The sequence below is a fragment of the Felis catus genome, chromosome B1, assembly GCF_018350175.1.
Source record: "Felis catus isolate Fca126 chromosome B1, F.catus_Fca126_mat1.0, whole genome shotgun sequence".
In the NCBI taxonomy this organism is placed as follows: Eukaryota; Metazoa; Chordata; class Mammalia; order Carnivora; family Felidae; genus Felis; species Felis catus.
The window spans coordinates 194852098-194871667 of NC_058371.1; the positions used below are offsets into that span (position 1 = coordinate 194852098).

The window sequence follows — 19570 nt, forward strand, 5'->3', positions numbered from 1 at the left end:
AAATAGACTTGATTTCTACTTCATTGAGAATATCAACACCACCAGGCGGATTTTGCACTCTCCTTGTTAGCTGGTTTTTCTCCTTTCAGAGAGACAGGGGTCCTCTTATATAAAGCCAAATCCTGTCTATGAAGCATTGAACTCCTTTGCTTCTTCCAGATTTTGATCTATTAATTATTGCCTCTGTTGCCTATGTCTTTACTCCCATGCATTTTTGTTTCTTTAGTCTATAAATTCATTGAAATCTTTTTCATCCTAAACCCTGTCTTGACAGTCAGATTGTACCTCATCTATAACTACAGTTCAGTCTCTACATTTACCTTTCATTATAATCTTCAAAGAATAACACATACTCCCTTCCAATTTATTTCTAAATATTTGTCTTCATAATGCTTAACAAAATTTAATAATGTATTACTGTGTGTGACCATTTACTACCTGTATCCTGCACTCAACTAGAAACTCTACAAGGACATGACTACTTATTTTTTATTCACCCTGATTCTCAGTGCTAAGCCTAGAGCCTGGTACCTGGTACCTGCTTCGTAAATATTTGGTGATTCAAAATAAATAAATAAGTAAATAAATATTTGGTGATTGAATTACATCAATTACATGATCATTATCAAATATAATGGATACATGGCTGACTTTACTTTTATGGATTATTCTATTGCATTTCATACCAATGGGTGATCTATGTTCTTTAAGTAATCTAATCCCTTGATGTCCTTGACCCATCCAACTCTTAGTATTTTTCCTACCTCTGTGATGAGTCCTTTTCAGTCTATTTCATTGTCTGCTTCATATTCCACTTTGCGTCCCTCAAGTGGAGGTTCTCTTCAGAGATTTAACTTAGGCTGCTGATCCCCTCAGTACTCATATTGCTAAAAGGGTAGTATCCACTCTGGATATTTCTACTGCCACCGTCTGCTGGCACCTTCCAAAGTATATAGCGATCCTAGACTTCTTCCCGGAGTTACACAATTTGGGTCCAAACAGTCTGCTAAATATCACCATCAAAATGTCTTATTGACATCTCCAACTCAACTGATCTTAAAGGATTTCATTACTACCCAAGACATTCTGTTATGTCAGGGCCAAGGCCACTAAAAACCAAAGAGCCCTATCCCTTTTCCTTTATCATTCTCTATTCCATCAACCACTAAATAGGTCCTATCCTTACACTTGTCTCCTCCTTCTCCTCTCCATCTTTACTAGTTTTCTTACTCATTTCTCCACCCTGGATTATGAAAATCCACCAATCTCCTTGCCACCAGATTCCTTCCAGCTAAACCCATTCCCCACACTGCTGCCACACTTTTTCAGAAGCAACCATCTGACCATTTCATACTTCCATTTAAACTCCTTCAAAACACACCCAATTGTATACCAGGTAAGATCAAAGCACTTTCAGATGTCTTGGATTTTCCAAAATTTGACCCCTTCCTCTCTGTGTCTCTAACTTCACGTTTAGCAGTATTGCTGTTTTGCACATATTCTGTTCTTTCTTGCTTTGGCACTTTGCTGAAGGAAAGTTAAGCAAACCCTAGCTAATTCCTCCTCATCTTTGCACTCTTTTGTCAGGCCTCACCTCCTCCTGCAAGTCCCCACATCCTTGCTCAATCTGGGGTAGACACCATTCCTTTGTGCTCATAGAGTACTCTACAGACATTTGTGACTTTGAATGGTATAAAGCAAAATCTCTTGGCAAAACACATTGGACATGTCATGTGAGTGAGAAGTAACCTCTTGTGATGGTAAGTGATTGAGATTCGGGGAGGGGTGAATTGTCACCCCAGCACAACCTGGCTCATTCTGAATAAACTGCGATTAGCATATTCCAAATGAGGAATGAGGCATGGAAAAGTTAGATCCCCACTCAGCTGACACAGAGCAAAGCACAGATCTGCTGTCGTCTCCGGCCCTAACATTCACTGGAGCTATTTTACTAGGAAGTGTTCAAAGAAAGCCAATTTGACTCTAGAAGGAAATGAAGAAAATTATGGAAAACTGCTTTCTCTAAGTACAGCAAACATTTGTAGGATAAATGAGTTTGCCGTTTACAATCTATTTTCCACTCTAGCGAAGCCGGTGCTGTTCCATCTGAGCTGAGAAGCCACTGGAGCTTGAATTATCCATGAAGGCACTGCCTATTCATCATGCAGCTGGCCCACTGAGGGCGGGTTTACACATTGAGATTCAGTGAGGTCAAATTGGAGGCCCAGCAAACACTGCTGCACTTTGGCAGCCAGAGCGTCACGTGCCTAGCCAAGTTCAGGAGCCATCTTCATGCCCCTTGGGGAATAGCGTCAAGGAAATGGGCCTTGCAGTGCACATTCAGGGCTTACTGGATATTCATAGAGTTGCTGTACCCTGTCTCTCACCATGTCTGCCCAGAGACAGCCATGGGAAGGAAAGACAGAGAGACAGCGAAGCTGAGTTTGCGGAATGCTACTTTCAGATGAAAAGACTACCAAGGACCTCTTGGAAAGGGATAAATACACCACATCACATCAGATGTTTAGTCCTTCAACACACGAGAGGAATCTCATACTGGCTCCATTCCACTGTGAACATTTTTTGATCATTGTTATCTTTTATCTCCTGATTAGCGCATATGAGTTGCTTTGGGGCCTTCTGGAATCTAAACTCCTTTCTTCTGCTTCGTGAGTTCCCCACTGCATGGTCCTGGTGAAAAGCAGAACCTTCCTCCCATCTTAGGAGCCCAAAGATCAGCTTACACTTTTCTAGCTTCTCCTGCATCTTAGGACTTGACTCATACCTCAACTAACCACACGCATCCAACACTAATTGTGAATTGGGAGAAAGGAATATCACGAAGCAGGAGCCTCAGAGAATGCTTTTGGGGGACAACGGTGGTAGACATTTCTATATGCAAGGATAGCAGTACCCAGGATGACCACAGGAGGGACTAAACAGGGACATTGAGCAATTGCGGACAACAGCAGCAGTCCCCGGTCAAACTCACAGCGAACATGCATTTGGCTGGGGTTCTGGTGGCCCAGCCTTCCTTGTTCTGGGTCACCTTCTGCCCTGGTTCTCCAGCCAAACTTGGCAATTTTGTAACAGCCTAACAGCCTCTTAATAAAGTCTTCTTCTTCTTACATCTGTCAAAAGTCTCTGTCGTTATTACAATTCTTTGCTGATAAACTCCCTCCCCCACACAGCAAGATAAGGGACATTTGTAAAACAATTATTATAAATATTGTCAGTGAAATCTATTCATAAAATAGGCAAGAAGAGATGGTCTCAACATCAACGTAAGTTATAATGTGCTTGGTTCAATTTGTCATCTGAGATCAGTGATTTTCAGCCAGGGCCATTGCGTCCTCCAGGGGACATCTGAGCAAGTTTGCTATTGTCATCTAGTGAGTAGGAGTCAGAGATGCTGGCAAACATCCCGCAATACGTAGGACAGCCTCAATGACAACGAATTATCTGGCCCACAAGGTCAATAATGTGAAGGTTCAAGAACCCTGCCTTAGATCATTTGAGTTTCAATGGACCTTAAGGCCAACTAATTCCGTGGCTGGGCAGCTCTAGTGTCTGGGACTGTGAATTCCAGAAGGAGCTTCTCTTTCCTCCTGTCAGGACAATCAGCCTGTTGCTTGTGTTTGCTCTGCTGACTGCCTCCTTTCTTTGCACTTAGTGATGTGCTTTATTGTGTTGTTTTTTACGTATCCAAGGAGGTAATTGCTTTAACTTTCAGAATATTTTATTCTCACCGTGGTGGCACAAATGGAAGCTTCTGTAACCTCACCAGCAACTCATCTGGGATGTCCTTGAAATATTAAAGTTTCATCTGCAAAACAAAAATAAAAACCTCTTAGAGATTTGTACAGTTAGTAGAGGGAGATGCCCCAACTCCTTTTCATGTTTTATAAAGTCTTTCACCTTTAAATCTTCCTCCATCCAGCTAATAATTAACTGCCAGTTATTTATACCCGGTACCGTACTAGGTAAACAGGTTCAAAAACAAATGCACAAAAGCAAACAAAACAGCACACTGGTGCTAGTTTTGAGGATTTTGCATAGAAATGGAGAAGACGGACAACAAATAAATAAATGAATAGATAAATACACAGACATAAACTATTAGAAAGATACTAAAGCAGAAAAAGCAGAATTAAGCATTAGAAATTATCAAGGGAGGGGCGCCTGGGTGGCGCAGTTGGTTAAGCGTCTGACTTCAGCCAGGTCACGATCTCGCGGTCCGTGAGTTCGAGCCCCGCGTCGGGCTCTGGGCTGATGGCTCAGAGCCTGGAGCCTGTTTCCGATTCTATGTCTCCCTCTCTCTCTGCCCCTCCCCCGTTCATGCTCTCTGTCTCTCTCTGTCCCAAAAATAAATAAACATTGAAAAAAAAATTAAAAAAAAAAAGAAATTATCAAGGGAAAATCAGCTTGGAGAACGTGATCATAGAAGCTTCTCTGAGGAGGTAGCATTTTTTTTATCTTTATTTTTAATTCGAGTATAATCAACATTCAGTGTTATGATAGCTTCAGGTGTAAAATATAATGATGGAACAATTTTACACATTTCTCAGTGCTCATCACAAGTGCATTCCTTAATCCCCAGTACCTATGTCACCCATCCCCCACCCACCTCTCCTCTGGCTACCACCAATCTGCTGTCTGTATTTAAGAGTTTGTTTATTTGTTTGTCTCTTCTTTGTCATTGTTCATTTGTTGAGTTTCTTAAATTCCACATATGAGTGAAATCATATGATATTTGCCTTTCTCTCTCTGACTGATTTATTTCACTTAGCATTACACTCTCTAGGTCCATCCATGCTGTTGCAAATGATATAATTTCATTCTTTTAATGGCTGAGTACTATTTCATTGCCTATACACATACTACATCTTCTTTATCCATTCATCTAGACCCGTGGGCTCCTTCCTTAATTTGTAAATAATGGCTCAATAAGCATAAGGACACATATATTGTTTTTCTCAAATTAGTGTTTTTGCATTCTTTGCATAAATACCCAGCAGTAGAATTGCTGGACCGTATGGTAGTTCTATTTTTAACTTTTCAAGGAACCTCCATACTGTTTTCCACAGAGGCTGCACCAGTTTGCATCCCCACCAACGGTACAGGACGGTTCCTTTTTCTCCACACTGAAGAGGTAGCATTTAAACCAAAGCTGGAGGAAGAGTATATTAAGCAGAGAAAAGAGTGTGAATAAAGTCTTAGGACAGGAAAGGATTTGATGACTAAAGAGTTGAAAGGAAGCCAGTGTGATTAGGGGGCGACGCGTGAGCGGGGAGTAACAGCATGCCCGATGGGAGGTACGGAAGGAAGCCTGTTGGGTCTGTCCCGGGCTATTGATGGGGATGCTCCAGCTTGGAACACCCCCGCTCCTCACCTGGGCCCATATTCCTCATAGCAGGCGCCACAGACCTTTCCCCACCAGGGCCAATATTGTGGCAGGACCAGTCTTGGTGGTTCTGATTATGACTCCATGACACTTCAGCCAAGAGCCCCAGGGAACTCTGAGGAACACGATTTGCTGTGTGCAGTTCCTAAAGGACACCTAGCGAGGTCACAGGTGGATAAAAAACTTGCACTTGTACCTAGGGCCCTGCCTTCATTAATATCTGAGGGTGGGATGTCTAGGGTTTTGTGGGTTCACATTTCACTGGCAAATTTAAAGCAGAGAGCAGGATTGAGGGTGGTGGGAAGGGAGAAGTGGGGTCACTCAAGTGGTCCGTTACCTAGGCCACACAGGGCCTTCTGGAAGGGGACCTTCACGACTGCCTGCTCCTCATGGGGTTGTTTTGTGAGCGGCCGTGTCATATTTCTGGCAATATGTTTCTTCAGGACGGGTATCTTTTGAAATGGATACCTCAGCAATCAGAAGCGTAATGTCAGGCACTTAGACCCCAGTTAAAGGGCTAATGTCAGGCACTTAGACCACAAGGTCATAACCCGTAGAGCTCTTCAGGCTGTGAGGAAGAGGTAATACATCTGGAAAAGGATTCTCCTGTTCACACACCCTAAGGATTCTTGGCCTCTCCAAACACAGAGTTGCTTTGCGCTTGCCCAGAATGATTAAAAGAAGAAAAAAAGACCCAATGCAAATAATGCGGGTTATCTCACTAGGACCAGAAGTCCAAATCGGCAGTTTTACTTACGCAAACGATTAAAAAAATATTATTTTTGATTATACAATTATTAAAAATAAATTAATTAATTATGCTAGTCAGGGTCATTTACTTGAACAAAACTCTTGCAAGGCACGCGGTCTGTGAGTGAGAAGTTCAAAATCCTCTAATCAAGTCCGACTACTTCCTATGGTGCAACATGAGGCTGAGACACACAGAGCAAATATGATTTGTCCAAGGTCACACAATTTAGAGAACCAAGGTGGAGATCTAGATGTCTGTGTATCTATCCCGACATTCTTTCTACCAAAGCACTCCACTTGGGCATAATATGATTGGAGTCCACGTAGAGGTTAGGCTAACTAAAGGAGGGAATCTGGTGTTCTTCCTTTGATGAAAAATCTCCTTGAATCCTGAACTCACTTGAATGCATGACATTTTCCCCATTGCCCAGACAGATAGAAATTTACTTCAAAAATTACCCTTTTCTTGTGCCTCATGAATAATCATTGCCATCAGATTAGAGGCCAGATTAACATTTTCTATATACTTGATCCAAAAGACTGCCTGGAGGTTTTTGGGTAAATGAACTAGGCAGTAGGTAATCATTAATTTCCATTCTATCACCCATGCATGGAAGCCTGCACCAGTGTTGAAACCGCTTTCTCTCTAGCTGACAAATAAATTGTTCCCACCTTGATGCCTCTGAACCGCATGTATAATGGCTTTAATTAATATCATGTATTTTCTATACTTGATGAGCACAAGATAAATAAAAGTCCCAAGGAGACCAGTATGGGCAGGAGAGTATCAGTGGGAGACATCTAAATACGGCAATCTACTGGTGACAAGCAGGTTGTTGCATGGCCATTGTCTCTGCTGCTCTGGTTGAATTCTGGAAAAAGACTGTCTGCGAGGTGTTGGAGAGAAAGGCTTCTGATTGATCTGAGATTAAACCCTAACATTTCTCGTTCCCACTCAGGAGACTGTAAAACATTTCTTAAATGTGCTAAATTTTCATTTCCTCATTCATAATGGAAGCAGGATAATACTCATAGCTAACGTTTATCAAGCCCTTACTATTACATCCTTGATACTTCTGTATGTAGCTAATAGGACTCAATAAAAGGTGTGTAATACTATCTCGATCATAAAAGTAAAGAAAAATAAAATCCTTGAATAGCCTGCCCAGGGTCATACAACTGGAAAATAACAAAACAATCATATTCCAACGCTTTGTTCTTTTACCTGCATAAATCCTATGAAGTTTTTGTACAGCTTTTGTGTTCTTTTTTTTTTCCTGAAAAATGAGTAAATGCCTCATTCCAGAGAGATAAAAATGGCAAGGCTGTTCCATGACCTCGCTAGCCATACGGCCTCTCCTCCATTTTTCACCCCCATGTACTTTCCTGAGAGTCCTGCTGCCTCAGGAGAAAACCTTTCTGTTATTTTATTTTCCTTGTTTTTTAAAATACTGGCGATTAACTGAGCTTCATAGGCATTTGCCTAGAAATAGTATGTTCTAGAAAGCTTTGTGGAGGCCCTGAATTCTATAGCACTCCTTTGGGTTATGGGACAGCAGCCACTGCACCTTTCAATACCCATAACGTAGCTGTCTCCACTGCGCTAGTCTTGCCCTCCCCCTGAACTCCTATTGTGCTTTTGCGAGCAATGCTCTTGCAGCATTGCGTGCGATGCCGTCTATTGTGAGTATGCATTCTAGAAAATAAAGACCATGTGATCTGTGAGCAAGGCGTTAGTGTAGAACCTTGTTGCATTCATTGTATTCTACTGGCACAGTAGCAAGCTCAGACCAGCACAAGAAAGGTAGAAGCGTCCACCAAACAAGCAAGGAAGGACAGGGAAGGCTCCGAATGTTTCACCCTCTCCAACGAAGGCACAGATGATACGGAATCCTACAAAAGAGCATAAAATAGCCCATTGGCATGCTTGGAATAATAAGCGGCCAGAATGGAGGCCTACTGTCCTTCATCCGGGTCTCAGATATCAATGGCTTCCATAGGCAAAACCAAGGCTCACCAACCGGACTCCCTAGAGTCAGTGCTTCTCATCTGTTTATTATGCTTTCTAAATTCATGCCTGAGTTTGAGACTTCAGAGGTGTTTTTACACTGAAAAGGAAACAGGAATAAGATTCACTCCAGTCCCTTAAAGTTTGGCCCTATGTTCATAGATCCATATTAAGTCTCAATCCCCATTTTTCTTTTTTGGCCTTTTGTCTTCTTCTTTCTTACACTTTATATAATTTGTTTGCCCTGATCTTCACTTTCTCGGTGTGAATAAGCATCTTTGCGGTTTGAACTTACCAGCTAAACATCTGTGCTTCAGTCTTGCTATTTGCTCACCCATAACTAAGTCCATCAGTCCTCACACCCCATCTCCTTCTTCTGGGTTTCTCATGACAGCTAATGTGTTTTCTGCATTTTTTAGTTACTAAAGACTGAAACTAGGCATTGTCCTTACCTCCTTCTTTGCCCCATTCCCCTCAGGCCCAATTACCCTGCGGTGTCAAAACTACCTTTCAACCAACCGTGAAGTCCACTCATTCCTCTCCTTGTTACTGTTGCCATTTTTTCCCCGTTCACCTATTTAACCCAACCTCCCACGCCCCTCCCCTCTGGTAAGCATCAGTTTCTTCTCTGCAATTAAGAGTCTGTTCCTTGATTTGTCTCCTTCTTTTTCCCCTTTGTTCATTTGTTTTCTTTCTTGCATTCCATATATGAGTGAAATCATTTGGTACTTGTCTTTCCTTGAGGCACTTACTTCGCTTAGCCTGATACACTCTAGCTTCCATCCATGTTGTTACAAATATGTTGCCACCATTTTGGCCCATGTTGTATTACTTCTCACCCACAACAACTCTTAACTGGCTTTCATGTCTTCTTTCTCCCTTTCAACCCTTTTCTACACTGTAGCCAAGGGTGTTATTTCTGAAGTTTGCATGTGATCATGCGTGCTCATGAGTAAGGCCATCCAGTGGTTTCTAATAGCTCTTAGATCAAGTTGAAACAGCTTATATCAAGTTATAAACTGTGTGCGTAATCTGGTTACTGCTTGTTTCTCCAACCTTAGTTCTTCCCTCCCTCGCTTACTGCCTGCCCTTCACACAGACTTAGAAACATAACAAGATTCTACCAGTGTGAGAGAACCAATGAAAATGTGCTAACTTTGATTACTTGACTTGTTTTAATATATGAAAAGTAACTACTATTAAAGAACGTGTTCATTCCTGCTCCCTTCCTGTCTATACCATGGCACAGATCAGTTTCTCTTCATAAACATGACTCCTCAGCCACCACACACACAAACCCTTCTTCCCCTGTCAATTCTGTATATTGGTCAAGACTCTTTGATTTGTAAGCCATAGAAATCCATCTCAAAGCATAGTAAAAGTTATAGCGTCATATTAAAGTTATTGCATGCCCCTTTTCTCAGGCAGTTGTCTACCACCCATCCTTCTACAACAGTGGTGGACCCATGGAGCTGGGTTTCCTATGTATGATCCCTCCCCCACACCTGCCAGCCCTGGGCCACAATACGTGGATCCCAGGTGAACATCTAACCCACTGAACCAAGAACTCCCGTTTCCCAGGAAATTGGAATTTCAAGCAATATGTCTCTACCTTTGGCAAGACCCAAAACAATCTCCAGTGTGGTGGGATGACTACATCTTCTGCCAGGAGCAGAGAAAGACAATCTAGACAGAGGAAGAAAAATAAGGAATTAGACGCACGGAAAAAAAAATCAAATAAATAATAACAACAGTAATAAGAAACAGAAGGTATTTTCATATCCTTCTGGTCCCTTCCCGTCTTTTCTGATAGCTGGAAGCATGTTCGCACCTGTGCTCCATTAAACATCTGTATGCCTCCCTCCTTTCTGTGTGCTTAAGTCTACTCAATTTTATTTTCATTACATCACAGTAAGAGTCCATTATAATGTGTTGTTTGCTTTCTATGCAACACATAATATGGATATATATTACACGTGCACATACATAATATATACATGAATATATATGTGTGTATGTCTTTATGCACATATGAGTGTGTGGGTGTGTACATACATACATAATCTCATGTCCGTATCCCCATAACTCTGAAGTGTTTGTGTTATGATTTCCATTTTACAGAAATGGAACATGAGACTCATAGAAGTGATATAACACATCCAACATCTCACAGATAAAAACCAAGGAGCTGACAATGAAATTGAAATATTTTTTTATGCTTAAGAGCAGGTTTTTTACCTATTTTGCTATGTTTCCCACCCTCATTCATTTGGATCGTAGCATCAGTCAATTGTTCATCCCTTCATTCACTTATTCACTCATTCATTCATTCAAGAAACACCTATTAGTTTTCTTCTCCATGGCAGATGCTGTGCAGGCAATTTTCTCACAATTTTTGAAGACAGTTTTCCGTGACTCTCACATTTCTGCATGTCTTGTGTCAGCCATTATTCTAGATTAGCTTTTCAAGGGTGTCTGTATGACAGACAATCCTTGGAAGATAGAGACAGTGTCTTCTTCCAGAGCAGAGGGAATATTTCTTTTCTGGCCAGGGAGATAGAGACAATTTCTCCCGCTGGGGTGAATGTTGAGTCCATTTGTTAGCAGTCCCTTCTAAGAGATCGGAGTGTCCTAAGTTTGGAGTTCCTCAGCTGTGATGCATGCTCAATGAATATGTAACATCTATCTGGGCCACTCCACATCACTCCATGAAACTTGGGGACAAAACCAATGTGAACACGAAGCTTATGATGCCTTCTATTCCGTGAGCAATGAAGTCCATTATCTCTGACCAAGAAGTCTCATATCTCCCCCCAGCACCTACGTGTGACAAATGTACTTGCTAGTTTGCCACAGAAGAAAGCTTAGATCCTTCACAGCTTTTGATAAATACGACTGATAAAATAGTTATGGGATGATAGATGCAGACAATACTACTTGAGTCACCAGGGTTCATGCAGACTTATAAGTGGTAAGGTCAACGTTTGAACGAAGGTCTAACTGACTTCCAAACCATCAAAGAAGGTATGAAGGAGTTAAATAGAATTAATAAAACAGACAGACAGCCTCAATCGGTCAGCTGTATTCTGCCATAAAATAGGTGTGTGATAAGAACTTTTGGAATGGTTACCATCGTCAAGTGCATCTGAGACCGGCACAGGGGTTGGTGAGTAGCAAGTAGAGAAGACAAATGGTCTTAGAGGTTAAGAGACTTTGGAATCAAACCGCCTGAGGCTCAAATCTGACACTCTGCATGACACGGCACAATTTATTTAACCTGTTGGAGCAGTAATTTCTTTCTCTCTAAGGCAAGAATAATAGATTCCATCTCACAAGAGTGTCATAGCATTAAACAAGGTGATGTATAGAGCATTTAACATGAAGCTGCACACAAAGAACGTGCTCATTAAATGATAGCTCTCAGTGTCGCTAATAAGTCCTCAATAAAGTTTGCATGAGTGATTGATTGATTTCTCTGCATCAATTCACCTGCTCCTTAACTATCAGATCATTTACTACTAGTGTTGCCCTAGTAGTTAGCAACATAATCAGGTTTATAAACACAGATCATTACCTCAACCACTGCAGCTTTAAGAGCTACAGGGGGGCTCGATTTTAAGTGTGGTGGATACTAATAGTTCCTTTCTTGTAACAAAAAATATCTTCAGGCTGCAATTTTGAGATAGCATTAAAGCCCAGCCCTCACTTTGTACATTTCCACAATGGTATGAGAAATTACAAGGCTGGGGTTTTCTCGGTTATCCATTTGTCTCTTTCCCATCTTGCAAGTGGAACGAGTACCTCTGTTGCCAAGCAACAGTGCGGCGGGAGACACGGTGCATGTGTAATGTGGCACTCTGGGAGTGAGGGGCTTAGTTCTAGAGCTGGTCCAAGGGCACTGAAAAGGAGCACCGAAGAGTGCACTTTTTCTCGACAGCTGGACAGTCATGTCATTAATGCAAATCCTCCAATAATTAAAAGAGCTGCTTCCACTGAGCAATCCCATCACCAGCTTTCTGTGAACTGTGGAAAATCCTAAGAACCACAAGGCATAGTAGCTTTTGAGAGTCGCCATTTGCCATCCGAGTATCTTGGCCAAACACACCGCATAAATCCAGCGATCTTTCTTGCTGAATAATCAGGACTCAGACTAGACTCTGAGAGAGGGGCTGGAAATCTCAATCCCAAACAGGCCTCCATTCTATGGAATGAATAAGCAAATGGCTCTTTCACCGAAGTAATACAATGAAGAGATCTTGAAAAGGGGAGTGGGGAGTAAAGGCAAGAATGAGAGAGGACACACAGTTTGGCAACCGGCAACCATCTGTTTCATGTCATTAAAGAGGGTGAAGAAAATGAAGGTTGAGAATGTCTGTTACATTAGTAGCTGACGCCTCCCTAATTAATTGTAGTCAAATATCCCCTAATACGGGATAATTGTGTTCAAGCCGAAACAGTGTGCGAAGCAGGATTGTAAGATAGTGACGTACAGGCCCAGGAACCAGGCTGCTTTGGTTTGGATCCCAGCTCTCCCACTTACACACCGAGTGAATTCTGGAAGGTCAACTGACCTCTCTGCGTCCCATTTATATAAATATATAAAATGTGAAACATTATAGTACACATTTCGTAAGACTATAAAGATTAAATGAGTTAACATATATAAGCAACCTAAAGTGAGAATATAGTATTAAGTAAATGCTAGCCATTATTCATGACAGTTTCACACATTTTTATTAAGAAAAGGAGCTCATCTCATTCCTCTTTTTATTTTTGTCATCAAAAAACTACATCCAGTCTTTAGTTGGTACATGATCAATTTTTGTTGGATGAGCAAAGGAGGGGGCACTCTAAAAATTAAAATACCTCACTTTAGTTCAATACGTTTTTAAAGCTGGCTAACAAACATTTAATTCCAAGTCAGAATAGGAATGACACCAGGAGTTTACAGAATACGTTTCCTTGCCTAATCTCTCAAAACATATTTTTAGGAAAAGTAAACTCAGGGGGCACTTGAGGGGAGCCCGCTTAAGATTCTCTCTTTTTCCCCTCTGTCCCTCTCCCCAGATCACACGCTCTCTCTTTTCAAAAAAAAAAAAAAATGTTAAACTCAACATTTGACCTCTGTCCTACATTTTATTCTTCCCAGATGGATATCTCTGCCTCCTAGAGGCAACAGCGCTATCCCGGAGTTCAGTTTGAGTTTTTTAACATATTGTGCCCTTGTCTTGTATTGAGCTTTAATAGAGAAATCACCCAACCTCAGTGGGAGGGAGAAAAAGCTTTGATAAGCTATAGCAACCCTGCGCCCTAGAAAAAGCCCAGGGCCCCATTTGAGTTCTCCCCTGGTGTCTCACGTGGAAAAACAGCTTTAATTCTTGGTGCATTGGTTTCGTCGTCTTTAAAATGTGAGTCATAACCTGAACTTTTCGTGTTCATCAAACGAGACCGTTTACATCAAAATGTAATGTTACGTGAGAGGTTCTTGAGACAATTTTAGTCCGAGAAGATGTCTCCTTTTGAAATGCACCTTTTAAATGAAGGAAGTGGTAGGTTTCCAGATTAGTGAGTGGCATGAGTACTTTTTCCTCTTTCTTCTGGTATCTCTGAGATTGCTTTTTATTTGCCATATAAGGAGTGGAGTTCTTTGAGCAACAGGTATAGCAAAAATAGCTGCTGTTCCAGCAATCAAGGAAGCAAACATATACAAATAAGATGTGTGTTCACAGAAACCGAGGGACAATCAACTCTTGATTATTTGAGACTTTAACCATTTTATAAGAAATAGAAGTAGGGGAGCTCCCAAATGCATATGTAATTATATCAAGGAAATCAAAATGATTCCATAAATATTTTCTATTTTGAGCCAAGCAGTATCTAGGTTCTAAGAGAAGGCAAATATATACAAAAGTCTTAGAACCACGCCTTCGGTATTTTGGTAGATTGCAAAAATTTCCCCAATTCATCATGGCTGTGTTCATTCTCTTTGCTGTGTGGATTTCAGTGGCCTCTAAATCTGACTCCACTAAGTCCAGGAATAAGAGATAATAAACATATATGAGTATCTAGTTTCTGGCAGATAATATATCTGTAACACACTCATTTACTGTTACCATAGTGTGGTATTTATTTTCTATAACTGCATAGGAAGTTACCACAGATTCAGTGACTTGAGACAATACCTATATATTAGCACATAGTTCTGCAGGTGAGGAGCTCCCCATGGTAGAGTTGGGCTCTCTGCTCAAGGTATTGCAAGGATGAAATCAGTGTCTTCCATGCTGAGCTCTCATCTGAAGGCTCTTGAGAAAAATCCACTTCCAAGCAGATTCTTGTTGTTGGCAGAATTCAGTTCTTTCCAATTGGACTATAAGATCCCCATATCCTGCCTGGCTGTCAGCAAGGGGCCGCCCTCAGGCTGCTCACAGGTCCTCGCCATGTGGCCCTTTCTATCTTGGCAATGGAGAATGTCATTCTTATTAAACCCCCCTCAAGCCTTGAATCTCTCAGACTTCATCTTCTATGAGCAGCCCTGCTTTTAAGGGGCTCATGTGATTAGGGAAGGCCCACCCAGGTCATCTCCACATATTGAGGCCAACTGTGCCATAAAATACAACCTAATACCAGGAGTAAAATCTATCATAATCACAGTCCTGGGGATTATGCGGGGCATATTAACACCAGGATCAGGAAATCTTGAGGGATATCTCAGAATTCTGCCTACCGGAAGTGTCTAGTGGGGGCCATAAGATTCATTCTACAGAAAGATCTTCACAGAAATAAAATGGAGTAAAAGGAAATCCAAGGAAAGCTTAAAATTACTTTAACAATACATGGCATTAACAGGCATCCCAAGGAAAATTCACTCCTTTTTCCTTTTTTTTTCTAGAAGCCTAAGGATTTCTAAGAATTTAGTGAAAATGACACAAAAAAACTTTCTGGAGTGCTGGCAGTATTTTAGATTTTGACCTGGAAATACCTGGTTGTATCTGTGTATTTGTCAAAATACGTGGAATCATATGCTTAATATTTATGTACTTTATCATGTGCAAATCATAAAGAAATAAGAGAAAGATACCTAGGAAGCTCACAGTGGAAGTGCACATTGGAAGATGGGTAGCAAGTAACAGAATAGCTCTAAATTATAGAAGATAAAGGAAGGGCCCCAAAACTGGAACCCAGAGGAAATAACTAAAGAAGATGCTCTGTCCCTTTGGTCACTTGAAGGTGCACACACTTTGAATATCCATTTTGAAGAATCTACAAGTTTGACTTCCAATTAAATACAAACCATGTGTATATTTTTAAATGTTTTTTAATGTTTATTTTATTTTTGAGAGTGAGAGACAGAGTGCGAGTGGGGGAGGAACAGAGAGAGGGAGACACAGAAACCGAAGCAGGCTCCAGGCTCTGAGCTGTCAGCATACAGCCTAAAATGGGGCCCAAAGTCATGAACCAGGAGATCATGACCTGAGCCGAAGTCGGATGCTTAATCAACGGAGCCGCCCAGGCGCCCCAACCATGTGTATGTTATATGTCATCTCCAATGATTTATTCAATGTCTCTTGAGATAACTCTTCTATTGGAGTGCCTCCCACATGTTGCATATTGTATATTTCGGATGGGAGAGTTCTGGAGTTGCACAGAGATGAGGGAGATCCTCAGTTGCCTTAGTCATTATCCCATACACTAAATAAACCAGTAGGAACGCTAAAAGCTACAATGACAAGGATGTTAACAGAAACCAGCAGCATTCCGGCAAGAAATTATTCTGACAAAATCATACTTCTGTACTGTTATTTAATATTGCTACTGAAATTGTCCTGCCCATGGACATACCTCAAATGTGGAAATGTGCTCCTGGTGAGCAGTTAGCACCCACGTGATCATTTTTCCCCCAGGATGGATTTCAAGATGGATCAAATTAATAAATTTGTCAAGGAGGTAAAGACTCTGTGCCCCCTGATCAAGTGGGAGGAGTTCTTCTCAGGTATTTATAAAAGAAGACCAGTCTCACAAGGAGAATCTTGAAACCAGTGTAAATTTAGTAGAAATAAAGGAAACATGGGAAGACTTCTGATTACTCTCCTGGTGTAATGCAAACCTCCTATCCCCTTGTTCTGTATCTTTGCTTATTTTGAAAGAACCAACATTGTTTAGTTCTGGACAAGGGGCAACCACCCCTAACTTGCCAAGCATGCATGAAAGAGCTCAGGAGAGGAGAGGAGGCTTGGAGAGTATGGGTAAGTTTTAGAACAGCTACTGTAGATAAAGAGGAAGGAGCTCCAGTTAAAAGGAGTAGGTGGGAGAATCATGCTTCCAGTTTACAATGGAAGTTATTAAAAGACCGTACCATTCCTCAAGAATCACCTGCTTCCTGGCCCAAAACGGTGTTGAAATGACAAACAGAATGGATGCAAGCATTAATATGGCTGGAGCCCAGCCTTCCTGACCTTCTGTGCCATTTACACAGACCCCAGGAGTCTCACATCTTCCCGTGGAGGAAGCCCCTCCTAGGCTCCCTCTTCCCTTGCCCCCACCCTCCCCATCACTTCTGATTCCCCTCTACAGCGGGGTCCCTAATCGTTGTGTTAACATTTCCTTCAATTGTTCACTATTACTCTAGAACAACAACAACAAAAAGGCACACGTGGTTAATGCCAGTATTAGATCATAGATTTGAAAATGTGTCTGATGGTGCAAAACACTGTCAGGCAAAAATCAAATAAGTAAAACAAATAAGCAGAAAATCCCACCAGGGGCTTGTCTTAAGTCCGAGATTACCTCTGTCCCTTCGATATGCCGTTTATCTTCAAAATAGCTGTGAGATCTGAAACTGTTGAAAGACTTGATCTTATCTTTCTTTCTTTTTCTTATGTTTTTTTTTTCTTTTTCCATCATCTTGCCCCTTAAGAACTTAAGAGGAATGGGGAAGAGACAAGAAGCTGTGATTTATAGTATATAAATCTCCTCTTCAGTACAAGAACCAGAATGCTAAAAAAAAAAAAAAAAAAAAAAAAAAAAAAAAAAAAAAAAAAGATGCTTGCTAATGAACTGGTTGAAACTGAGACTTTAAATCAACCATTGAACCGAGAATTTAATTTACATCTTTTGACCACCCTAACCCAGAAATGCAGGAATGTACCACGTTATAGCTGAAAGCACATCGCATGTGTGCTTTGAAGGAACTGGATAGACATCCTGACTGCAGCACTACCTGTGGGTTATTAAACTGGATAAATTGGTTAACCTCTCTGACTTTAAGTTTCCTCACCTCTAAAGTAAGAATAATGGCACTTATTTCGTGAGGGCTTGTGAGGCTTAAATATATATAAAGATTTTGGAATAGCTGTATCTTTCCACTCTGGAAAGCTGGAATCACATAAGCTTTAGGGATAAAGCACAGGTATGTTAGATTAAAGTTTCCCTCAAACTTCCCTAAACATGGAACTGTTGTGGAAAACTGTGCCCAGACCCTCTGAGATGCAACATGAAGCCCACCTCAGAATTGCACATTTCAGGGTGCAAAGACTAGAACATTTATCCCTTGGCTTCCATCCCCCCCCCATGCATTGACAGTTGCTTCTGGGACATTCGTGGGGTACGCACTTCTGGGTTGTGCCTTTTTGTTCACAGAAGAAAACCATCATCAGGGAAAAGAAAAAAATGGGCACTGGAGGTGGTTGCTGAGAGAGTAGGTTGGAAAGTGTCTTTTTTCTCATTGAAATATAATTAATGTACAATGTTGTGTTAATTTCAGGTGTACAACGTATTGATTCAACAACTCAGCGCATTGTTCATCGATCACCACAATAAGTATAGTCACCATGTGTCACCATACAACGGTATTACAATATCCTTGACTACATTCCCCACGCTGCACTGTTTTGTTTATCATTCTGTCCTTACTGCCTACTGCCTAGAACATTATATGGAGTTTAGTAGATGCTTAATTAATATCTTTTGAGTAAATGAACAAATGGGTCATATTTAATTAAGTATAGAGTTGGGATTCGTCCCCAGGTTTTCTAATTTCCAACCTAGCGTAAATACCACCTTGCCAAGACACTAAATGCCATTTCTAGTCTGCTCCATTATACCCTTAGCCTACCTGAGTTTATAGATCAAAACAGCTGATACATAAAAGATGGTAAGTCCTCAGTGACAGAAGATTAGGGTTAGGGTTATGGTTTGGGTTCAGGCTTGACAGAAGGGAAGACCCTGGAATGAGAATAAAGACTGCTTCTAAATAGAACCAACATATATACTTTGGCCAGAACATTGGCAAAGTCCACCAGCTTCTGATGGAACTCAGTAAACTAAGGGTAGATCGAGCCAAACACCAGAGGCTTCCCTATCACTGACATAGAGCCAGTTACTTGAACACTCCAAGTCCTCCCTTTACATCCTACTTGCTTCAAATCTGAAGAAGAGGGGAGGAGAAGAACAAGACCATTATCTCACCCATTGTCTAGGCCTTTATTCCATAATTCACCAGGCCATGATGTTGGAGAAGAATGCTTGAAACTAGACATGACAATAAGCATTTTATTAGACTGAGCTGAGTTTTAATAACATTACTGAAAAATGGCCATAAAATTATACAAATACCAAAATGACCTCAAGATCTATAAAGAAAAATTTAATATAACACAGTGAAATCAGTGGCTGGAAATATAGAATGCCATTTCATGTTTACAGGTAACTGCTGTGGACTCACTTGTGTCCCTCCAAAATTAGTAGGTTGAAGCCTAACCTACAGTGTAGATTTGGAGATGAGTCCTTTGGGAGATAATCAGAGTTAGATGAGATCACGAGGGTGGAGCCTTTGTGAAGGTATCAGTGCTCTAATAAGAAGAGATAAGAGGGAGAGATCTGTGCTCTCTCTCTCTCTCTCTCTCTCTCTTTCGCTCTCCTTTCTATGTGAGGACCCAGATAGAAGGTGGCTGTCTCTAGGGCCAGGAAGAGAGAGCTCTCACAGAAATCAGCCATGCTGGCACCTTGGTCTCAAACCTGTGGCCTCCAGAACTGAGAGAAAACAAATATCTATTTGTTTAAATCACTTATCCTATGGTATTATGTAATGGTAGCCAAAGCTAAGACAGTATCTAAGAATAAACCTCAATAGACCATTTACACTTGCCTGAAAAATCCTGAGTAGTAACTTCAACCTCTAGTAGTGGCTCTAACACTGGAAACTTCTTCTAACATGCCTCTTTCCTGCTCAAAAGTGGTCTTAAAATACCATCTTCCCACTGAATTAAATCCTAACTCTTCCTTTCTGGTATTCCCAACATGGCCCCAACCCAGCTCTTCAGCTGTATTCATGTTCTTCTCTGTACATGCTCCAAGCTCCACTTCTCTCCTCCCAATCTGTGCTTTGCAATCTCTTTGCTAGGGCTGACATT

The 19570-nt window shown here is 41.2% G+C and overlaps 1 long non-coding RNA gene across 1 annotated transcript in view; it reads right to left on the reverse strand.

The window, feature by feature from the left end:
• The window catches only part of LOC123385113, a 110730-nt gene that overhangs the window by 42592 nt on the left and 48568 nt on the right, over positions 1-19570 (reverse strand). Inside the window, exons 3-4 of the long non-coding RNA XR_006597220.1 lie at positions 9775-9848; positions 3750-3826 (exon numbers count right to left, since the gene is read on the reverse strand). This is a non-coding gene — a long non-coding RNA (uncharacterized LOC123385113). The remainder of the gene's footprint in view (positions 1-3749; positions 3827-9774; positions 9849-19570) is intronic.